The sequence below is a fragment of the Streptopelia decaocto genome (genome assembly GCF_964273445.1).
Source record: "Streptopelia decaocto genome assembly, chromosome: 2".
Lineage (NCBI taxonomy): Eukaryota > Metazoa > Chordata > Aves > Columbiformes > Columbidae > Streptopelia > Streptopelia decaocto.
The window spans coordinates 123,265,178-123,275,912 of NC_138655.1; positions in this window are offsets into that span (position 1 = coordinate 123,265,178).

Here is a 10,735-nt window from a genome sequence, read left to right on the forward strand (position 1 = left end):
AGTCACGAGTAGACACCAGTGTGGCACGTAGATGCCCATCTCGGCAGAGAATCGAGCAACTAGCAAAGCTCTTAATGAAGGCTGCCCTGTGTTTCATTAAATTCATAACCTATCAGTCAGTCACTGGTTGCTTCCCAACTCTCCCATACTAGCCAAACAATTTATTGTGGGTCCAGATCTGACAGTGAAAGAGAAATAGAAAATTTACCACCAAAGTTTATTCAGTTTGTTCTCCATCTTCAGCTGAAATTATGAAAATGTTGCATCTGGCTCACTCACCACCAGAAGCAAAGCAATACAGTTGGCTTACCAGGGACACATAGTTATCCTAAGAATAAGATGATTCTTATAGCTCCTGAATAAACCACCTCTTGCATGGGTGTGGGGTGATTATGACAATTTAGACTAAACTAGGTAAGTATTAACTTTTCAAATCTTTGCAAATGCTCTTGGAGCTTTCGAATCATCTTCATATGCAGCCAGAAATTGCCCTCTGAATGCCCAAGGGTGGGAAGGTTGGGGATCAATCTTCTTGATCTTCTGATATACATGCCAAAAAACTTTGAGTTGCCAAGAGCCACATGAGATGTACCACAGAGTGCCAGAAGCAGGGGGAGATGGCAGCACATGTCTATATGAGGAGTGGAGGTGGGCAGAAAGTATGGCAGTCTCAGAGAGACTCTCGGCTTACTTTCTTTTCCAGCCAAAGAAAAGGCTGTGGTTATCCAGCATCATCAGCACAGTCCTCTGAGGGACACATGGTATATTCCCCTGGAAGCCATTTCTGAACTGCTAATCAGGGGCCTATCCACTACCGCTATTCATCTCAAAGCTAAATCAGGATTATATGTAAACAAGGAAGAAAGTGAACTGGGGTTTCCCAGCAGCAAAAGATCAATGTAGCCTGAAGATTTTAAATGCAAGATTGGTCCTGAAGAAACACTTACAAACTTTCTTTAAAAGTTTGCCATCGTTCAGAGCTGCTGTCTTGGCATGAGTTACGTGAGCAAAACTGGGTTCTTGCCCTTCCACCTGAACAGATGATCTCAGAGATCTCTAGTACAGTAAGTCTGGTGTTGGGTCAATAGGTAGAGAAACTAAGATACTTCAAATGGTTAACTTGGTTTAAACAGCCTAAAAGCTGCACCTGAAACAGCTGAGCCCATGGGATTCCAGAGCTGTCAGTCATAGATACTGTGCAATTCTTCATACACCATTTTTCTTGATCTTGTAATAAGTCAGCCCTTGATTCTTGTCCCCTCCTTGATCTCTTTGTCTTTAATAAAATACTGTCAGTTGCTATTGGGCTTCCCAGACACAAGATGGACTCTCAGCATAAACACAAGACTTGCCTGTGTTGCTAACTCTTGCCGAGATGGCGGGATGGGAGAGGCTGCAGGGGAATGCACTCATTAAGGAAGGTGAAGCGAAGCTGATTCGCAACAAGCAGACAAGTGCGAGCAGGAGGAAGAAAGCTCCACCAGTCCCAAATTGGGCAACGTGAACTGAAGAAGGTGGGCAAACAAGCAGGACACAACGGGATGGAGGGGCTGAAGCTGGCTGCAGACCTGCCAGCTGGATGCTAGATGTTTTTTGGCAGGTAGGGGAGGAGGGAACTGTGTGGAGATGCTTGGGGATAGAGTGGATAGATGATCAGAGGCACTGGAAGATCAGACCAGAGGTCTCTACTCTTTGACCAGCAAGAAGGTAGAGCAGGAACCAAGTAAGCCATAGAAGACACAATGCAAACGTAGTTACCAGATTCAGCAAGGATGAGAGGTGGATATTGCTGGATATGGGACTGCATAGCAGGGACTTCAGGGCAGGCACAGTGCAGCTGAATTCCTCCTTTCTCTCAGCTAAAGCCGAACCACAGAAGACTCCAGCAGCACCCTCTGGAGATGGGGCCTGGCCTAAGCACCTTAACAGCTGCCGTTCATGGGAGCAGTGAAAATAAAACAGGGGATTGGTTCCACAGCTCAAATCAGTCACACACAAAACTCTGTTTATATCTTTCTACACAACCAAATGAGCTGTGATTAAAAAACACAGGCCATTTCTAGCATTGCAGACTAGACTTGCTGTTAATTAAAACCGGGGGATGGAGAGGAAATAAAATGTTATCCAGCTCCCCCCAGTGCCTCTTCTCTGTCTTTGCTTTATTCTCTCTCTTGCTGACAGTCTTCATACCCTGTCTCCCAGCAGTGATGGAAAGGTTATATGATTCTATTAGGACTGGTTCATCTTACAGGACAAAAATAATTTCCTGGGAAACTTAGGAGTTGCTATCACTGCAAGTTCATGCCTTCATTCCCATAGCCGATGGTCTCCATCAAGGCCCAGGTGCTGGAACCATGACAGAGAATGTTTGTGTGTGTGTGTGTAAGCGTGCACATACATGTGCATGTGCAGGTGTGTGTGCATGCTCACACAGTAGCTGGGCAGGAGATAAGGAATCTCTGTGTTTAAACATGAAAAATTCAATTGTGAGGCCTCCTGGTTTGGGAAGAAGTAAAAAAAAAAAAAAAAAAAAAAAAAAAGGAAACTCAGGAAAAGATTGATCCTAATACACAGCTGAAAAAAAAGGAGGAGGAAAATTAAGTGTGTCTGGTATTATTATTATCAGGCCCCAGATTGAGCAGATTGAGAGGAAGCATAGAGGTTGCTCTTGAGCCCCATTCTGTAAAGAGCTGCTTGCTCTTAAGGCTCATGCCCTCATCGTGCTCTCGCTGGAAGATACTGTGGCTGTGAGGTGAGATGTGGGGCAGGAGCAGCGGGTGGCAGCAGGACTGCACAGGGGAATCGCTGAGATACACAAGCTCTAAAGCTGCAGCATCCCCTCACTGTCAAGTGTCCAGCCCCAAGAGGGGTTCACCAGACTATGCTGTAGTCCTGATTATACTCAGCAGTGATTTAGGCTTCTCTTTTAATTCCCTCCTGCTCCCTTGCCGGGCCTGTGCTGTGAGCACAGTGCCTGCTTGCAGGGCTGATGCTCTCCCCAGCTCCGAGGCAGAGGCTGCAGTGAGAAATGGCTGTGCATCGCTGAGCAGCTGGAAGCAGTTATTAACTGAATTTGGCATCCGAGCTGAACTCTGAATGCATCTGGGTGGCTTGAATTGTTCTTAATTATATTTTTGTTTTATTGTTTTCATTTCGAGCTGCACTCTACCGCTACTCTCTGTATATCTCTGTGCTGTACATTTTCTTTGCTTCCAGCTTGGGGTAATTGCTCCTTGTCGTGCTGTGTTTGCCATTTTAATTTTTTATCATCTCGGTTACTTCCTTTTCTTTTCCCCTTTTGATTATTTGGTTATGTCATTCCCATTTGCCCTGACATTTCAATAAATTCACTGCTACATTATCTCTGTCCCTAGAGCTACAGTTTATCCTTCTCTTCTAATGCCTCTGTCTCAAAGCTGGATATAAACTGTTTATTTTTTCCTAACAGCTTCCCTTTTGGGCTGAGGAGCGAACAGCGGCAGCTGTGCTGCAATCCTGGTGCCAGAGTGCCCCCTTCCAGAAATACTCAGCAATAACACGGCTCCTTCCTCCGTAGAGGAGGAGGAAAAACCAAGCAGGTCTCAGCTCACTGGCTGTATTTTAACATCCAGCTACTTAGAGGAAACTAGCTGAAAGGCTGCTGGTGCAAATGGTGCATAAGGAAATCGGGGTTTTTTTGACTCTACATTTCCAAGTTAAGGGAATGCCCTTTATCTGCTGGATTTTTCACTTTGCTCTCTCGCCAAGGTGCTTGCACTTCCTTCCCTCTGTCACACTCACTTTTTGACCAGGACATCTAATAGCTCACAGGGAAAGGATACCCTGGGCATCGAGCCTGCCGGTGGGCTGGGCAAATGGGCTCTCCTCCTGCTGCGCATGGGGAGATGGTCCTCCTGAGGGAAAGCACTTTTTCCCTTTACAATGTCTTATTCCACCCTAAGCAGCTAGTTTCTGTTTGGTCAAGACTTTGGGCTTTGGCAGGCACCAAACAATCTTGCTCTGTAAAGACTGCTCTGAGCTGGCCAGGCTCATGGAGGGAAAGGCCTCTCAGGCAGTGCCAGCAGGGTGGCAGGAGTGGAATGGCCCATGGGCCTCAGCTTCAGCTGGTGCAGAGCGGTGCCCAGCAGCTTAGTTTAAAGGAGGTGGATGATGATGGGTTTGGCTGAGTGCAGAGGAAGGGGAGGCAGCACCAGGTGCTGGAGCCCAGTCTCTCTGCTGCAGTGGCAGCAACATCTGGGGGAGATGCAGGATGGAGAGATGCTGGGTGGGGAGGGGAGCAGGACAGAGGAGTATGATGCTCTGTCTTTTTGGGGGCCAAGTAGTGCTTACCTTGCCAGCACTCTCCGAAGCAAGGTCCTCACAAATGGTTTGGTTTCTGTACCAAAAAAAAAGACTAAAAACTTGAGCTATGATTTCATGTGTGAATTCACTCTGGCAGCCCTGTGGGTACAGCCCTATCTAAAAAGCTTGCATTGGAGACATTGCCCATTCAAACACAGAACATGGACACCGAGTCAGACCTTTGTGTTGAAACTATTCTCTGCACAAGGGAGGCTGTGGTTGTACCTGTACCAAGAGAAAGCATGAAGGAAACACACTGTCCATGGTTCATTCAAGGGAGGTATGAACCCATACGGTTCATTTGCAGCTGTAACACTAGGTTTAAGGTGAGGTTAACAACATTACACAATCCTTTTAAAATGTTGTTCTTACTGTTATTAGACTTTATCCATACATGAGAAACACCATTTTCCTTCAAGGCACTGCTTTTAGACGTTATTGAAGTTCTAGTGTATTAACAACTTGAGCCACTGGAACCTTGGTCTCTCTTAAGTCTTTTAAGACCCTCCAGAGGAGAGAAAACCCACCCTGGTAGACACTTGTTTCTAAGTCCCAGTGCAGGAAGGTCCCTTGCTAATACGTGGCAGCTCTTCAGCACTTGGGGCAACACAAAGCTCCTGCCAAGGCTCTCCCAGCAGCCAGCTGACATTGCTAAATGAAAGCCCACAGTACTGACACACGGTAAACGCTGTGTTACGCAGCAAGGGAAACTCACAGTATCACAGTATCACAGTATGTTTGGGATTGGAACGGACCTCAAAAGATCATCTAGTCCAATCCCCCTGCTGGAGCAGGAACGCCTAGGTGAAGTCGCACAGGAACATGTCCAGGCGCGTTTTGAATGTCTCCAGAGAAGGAGACTCCACAACCTCCCTGGGCAGCCTGTTCCAGTGCTCTGTCACCCTTACTGAGAAGAAGTTTTTCCTCAAATTTAAGTGGAACCTCTTGTGTTCCAGCTTGATCCCATTACCCCTTGTCCTATCATTGTTTGCCACCGAGAAGAGCCTGGCTCCATCCTCATGGCACTCACCCTTTATATATTTATAAACATTAATAAGGTCACCCCTCAGTCTCCTCTTCTCCAAACTAAAGAGACCCAGCTCCCTCAGCCTTTCTTCATAAGGGAGGTGCTCCACTCCCTTAATCATCTTTGTTGCCCTACGCTGGACCCTCTCCAGCAGTTCCCTGTCCTTCTTGAACTGAGGGGCCCAGAACTGGACACAATATTCCAGGTGTGGTCTCACCAGGGCAGAGTAGAGGGGAAGGAGGACCTCTCTCGATCTACTAACCACCCCCCTTGTAATACACCCGAGGATGCCATTGGCCTTCCTGGCCACAAGGGCACAGTGCTGGCTCATGGTCATCCTGTTGTCCACCAGGACCCCCAGGTCCCTTTCCCCTACACTGCTCTCTAATATGTAATTTCCCAACCTATACTGGAACCTGGGGTTGTTCCTGCACAGATGCAGGACTCTACACTTTCCCTTGTTAAATTTCATTAGGTTATTCCCCGCGCAACTCTCCAGCTTGTCCAGGTCTCGCTGGATGGCAGCACAACCTTCTGGCGTGTCAGCCACTCCTCCCAGCTTAGTGTCATCAGCAAACTTGCTGATAGTACACTCTATTCCCTCGTCTAAATCGTTAATGAATATATTGAATAATACTGGCCCCAGACAGAGCAAGGGTATGTGACATGACCAAAAGCACACAGCAAGTGAAGGACAAGACTAGAAACCAAAACCCAGCCGATCCTCTCTAGGATCGGCTTTACTAGAGCAGTTTATCATTCGAGGCCACAGCTGCAACAGCACTGGGAATATGACCCATGGCCATGTGGTTGGCCACCCCTGTTCAGGTCTTTCCATGGCAAGCCTGGCCAGCCAGGGCAGCACGGCAGGTCCTGTAACACTGGTGCTGCTGCCTCAGGTGGCGATGGACATTCCAAAGTCACTGTCCCATCTCCAAGCCACCTGTGGGACTGCCCAGCCTGAGCATACCCAAATGCACACGTGAGATCAGCCCATGGAAACATGGCTGCACCCCAAGCAGGACGGGGCTAAAGCTGACCTCTCCTCTGTGGAAAGTTCAGCACTTGGTAGACATCAGGTGGTTTGTGAGGTGAAAAGCATTGTGGTTAGGTGACTGGGCTGGCTGAGCTAGGAACTGAGCCTAAATTACACCAGTCACCAAGCCAAGAGGCAGTTGCTACTTAAATACAGGGTGGTGAGGGTACGTATGGATGGCTGCAGACACATTTGAACAGATAGGCAAAGCTGTGCCCTGGGTCTGAGGGTCCTCTAGTTTTATTTATTTATTTTATTTCCAGTGAATGCCAGGACTGAAAAAAGAAAGTGTTGTGGCACTGAAGTGAACTTAGCTCTGTCCTAACTCCTACAGCACTGTTTCTGGCCATCTGGGGGGATAAGCTGGGTAAAGAGTCAAAGCAAACACATACCATAGCAGCCATCTGGGGTTTGTGCCAAGCATGTTTGAAGGCCAAGCCATGGCTGGAGAGCCACACCACGAACCAGTACGGCAAGGACATCAGAGCACGGGAGCACTTAGCTTTTCAGGTCCAGAACTATTTTTAAAGATCCTAACCTGTTTGTTGACCTGCAGAAACCTGACAGGTGGAAAGGTGCAAACACAGGGACCTTCTCCATGATTTGGACATAATTACTAGCTGTGGATGTAGTTACCTAGCCTTATTATCCCCACCCATCACGTGTTTGTCTTCTCCTCCAACCCTCCGAACGTGACACTCTCTTGTCTCAGCCCCAGTGCATCAGGAGGCTTTTCAGGGCCAGACATATGATGTGAGGGTGGCCCAGGAGCTGCAGTGCTATGGGGCAGTCGTGGGAGGCTGATGCAGCAGGACCCTGCGGCCTGCTTCTTTATGCCAAAGAATTTTTAGCTGCAGGTGCCAGGTAATTCCTGGTATCGCTGGCAGGCGATCCTCCAGGCCATTCACAGCAGTGCTTTAATTCAGCCCACCCATGTTCATGCAAGGCTCCTATGCAAGAACAACCCCGTGCTGGGCTAACATGAAGCTAGCTACCCAGAAAGTGTTGTTTTCAGTGAAGTTTAAAAGTGACACCCCACCTTGTCTTAGAAAGCAATGGAAGAACCTCTCCTACGGTGAAGCACCTATAAGAAAAATGGTACTTTTATGCCCAGGTTTATCACAGTATTCACTGTGTGCAGACAAATGAAAACAGCCATTCAGTGACAGAGCTGGGTTTCCCAATACATCGTTATTTTAGCATAGCTCCTCTGCCAGGTACATGGCAAACGACTGTAAATAATTATGACTGAATTCCCCTTGTGAAGTGTAAGAACCAGCATTTGTGTACTGATGCATTGATCTGGCAGTTTTGCTTATACTCTTCTAAAGAGACCAACAGGACAGATGCTCCCCTGCAGATGTCAGGGGGGTCAGTTTGGCCCCATGCCAAACTGGCAACAAGGGAAGCTTGTGCATGGGCATGCAGACAGCAAATGCACACTGCACAGTAGCAAATAGGGCTGCCAAACCACACACACCGTTAAGCAGCACGAGAGGAGGCCAGAGGGGTTGCTATTGGGCAAGGATCATAGAACCATAGAATGTCCTAAGTTGGAAGGGACCCACAAGGATCATCGATCCAATTCCTGTCCCTGTATAAGACAACCCCAAAATTCATACCGTGTGTCTGAGGGTGTTGTTCAAATGCTTCTTGAACAGTGCCAGGCTTGGGGCTGTGACTGCCTCTCTGGAGAGCCTGTTCCAGTGCTCCAGCACCTGCTGGGTGAAGAACCTTTTCCTAATGTCCAACCTAAACCTCCCCTGGCACATCTTCCTGCCATTCCCTTGGGTTCTGTCACATCTTCCTGCCATTCCCTTGGGTTCTGTCACTGGTCACCAGAGAGAAGAGATCAGCTCCTGCCCCTCCTCCTCCCCTTGTGAGGAAGCTGTAGCCGCCATGAGTTCTCCCCTCAGTCTCCTCCAGGCTGAACAAACCAAGTGACTTCAGCTGCTTCTCATACAGCTTCCCCTCCAAACCCTTCACCAACTTTACGGCCCTCCTCTGGACACTCTCCAGTATCTTTATATCCTTTTTATCCTGCGTTGCCCAGAACTGCACACAGTGCTCCAGGTGAGGCCGCACCAGTGTGGAGCAGAGCAGGACAATCACCTCCCTCACCTGGCTGGCAATACTGGGCTTAATGCACCCAGGACACACTGTTGGCTCATGTTCAACTTGCTGTTGACCAGAATCCCCAGATCCCTCCCCGTAGAGCTGCTTTCCAGCACCTTGTCCCCCAGTCTGTATGTATAGCCAGGGTTGCCATGTCCCAGGTGAAGAATCCAGCACTTGCTCTTGTTGAACTTCATGTGGTTGGTGACTGCCCAGTTCCCCAATTGGTCCAGATTCCTCTGCATGGCCTCTCTGCCCTTGAGAGTGTCAACAGCTCCCCCCAATTTTATGTCATTAGTGAACTTACTTAGCATTCCACCAAGTTCTGCATTCAAGTCATTTATAAGGATCAGTTTGAAGAGTGCTGGCCCCAAGACGGATCCCTATAGAACCCCACTAGTGACTGGTTGCCAGCCTGACATAACCCTGTTTACTAGAACCCTTTGAGCCCGGCCCATCAGCCAATTGCTCACCCACTGCTTCATGTCTTTACCCAGCTGTGTGCTGGACATTTTGTCCAGGAGGATACTGTGAGATAGTACCAAATGCTTTACTGACATCCAAAAAGATCACATCAACTGGCTTCCCTTGGTCAACTATGTGGACAACCTTGTTATAGAAAGAAATTAAGTTTGATAAGCAGGACTTTCCCCTCATGAACCTGTGCTGGCTGGCAGCAATGACTGTGTTGTTTTTCAGGTGTTTTTCAATAACTAAAGGATAAAAAGGTGAAAAGAAAGAAATCCTCCCTGCAGCAAGGACCGATCTTTGCACCGTAAGCCAGCCTAAGAGGTACTAGTTTAGACATGGAAATGCAGCATTGTTAAATAATTTGTGTCATCTGCCACTGGGGAGCTGGGCACATGTTAGGTGCCCATTTGTCCATGTGTTTTCTCTATCCCAGAGTGTTGTGCAGAAGAGAAGTCAGCATTCAGGATGTCACACCTGTGCACAGATCTGGGTTGCTTCCCAGGGTTTCTGTACCTCCATTTGGGCCAAAGGAGAAGAGGGAAAGAGACCAAGGGGCACCTGAAGTTCTCCTTGAGATCCTCCCATATTCTGGAACTATGCAGAAACCAAGTCAGTCTCCAGCCTAGGTCAGAGGCAATCTTCAGCTGTGTGCTGGTGACCGAACCTGCCGAAGAGGCATAAAAAGGGGCATTAGTGTCAGCCTTGTTTTTTCAGCATCACCACTGCTTATTCATCACACAGTGGTATCTGAATTAAGTAAATGAAAACGAAGGCAGCAATTATCTAGCCTTGCAGCTAATGGAGGGCTGCCTGCATGAGCTCTGTGGAGCATCACACTTGACGGAGAAGAGCTGCTGTACAGTAGTTACCCAGCATGCCTCTCTAGGTGTGCTTCATTTTGAGCTGCAACTTCTGGGCTAGATGGGCTTTTAAAACCTCTTATTTGCCTCTTTGTACTACCTTATAAGTAGCACTTGCTGTTGCGTGAAATAATTTGAGCAACAATCTTCTTATGCTGCAGTATCGGGAGGTAGGCAGAGAGAAGGACCCTTTGAGAAAATACTACCCCCAGTTTTAAGCATGTAACTTTACAAGTAAGCCCTTGAGCGTCCTCCTCCAGCCAGAGGCAAAGGCTCTCCTGGAGAGCAAGGCACAGGAGAAACCATCCTGGACAACCTGCCTGCCTTGGGGACTCAGGCCACGCAGGAGCTACTTGTTTCTATAGCTATAGGAGACAACAGAGTTCGGCCCCCATCATTGCAAGCTCTGCCTTACAACAGAAGTGCTAGAGTGTTACATCTGCACCAAGTATAAACTGCCCCATGAAGGGGCCTGACACAGCAGAGGAGTGTCTGCATGGAGGGAAGGAAGCTTTGTTGGTGTGGATGGACCTGTTTGTTCCTGATACCCAAGAACATGCAGCCTCCACGCACGCTTGCCCAGCTCCCCTCTCTCACTGGCAATGCGGCTGTGTCCTTGACCAACTTTCCTGCCTATGAAGAACAGCCTCCACGGTGTTTTTTCCAAGCTGTCCATTGCAGCTCAGGTGGCTGTCACAGGTGGGTGTCTCCAGGCTCTCCTCATACTTGGATGTTCTTCCCTCCCTGCTATAATCTTTAACCTTAAAAAAAGAAAAAAAAAGGTTTTTGCTGATGAAGGCTCTGGCAGCTCCTCACTGTACTCATCTAAGAAAAGGAAGTGCCAATTATTTCCTTGTACGCACTATTTCTGTAATCAAAGTGCTC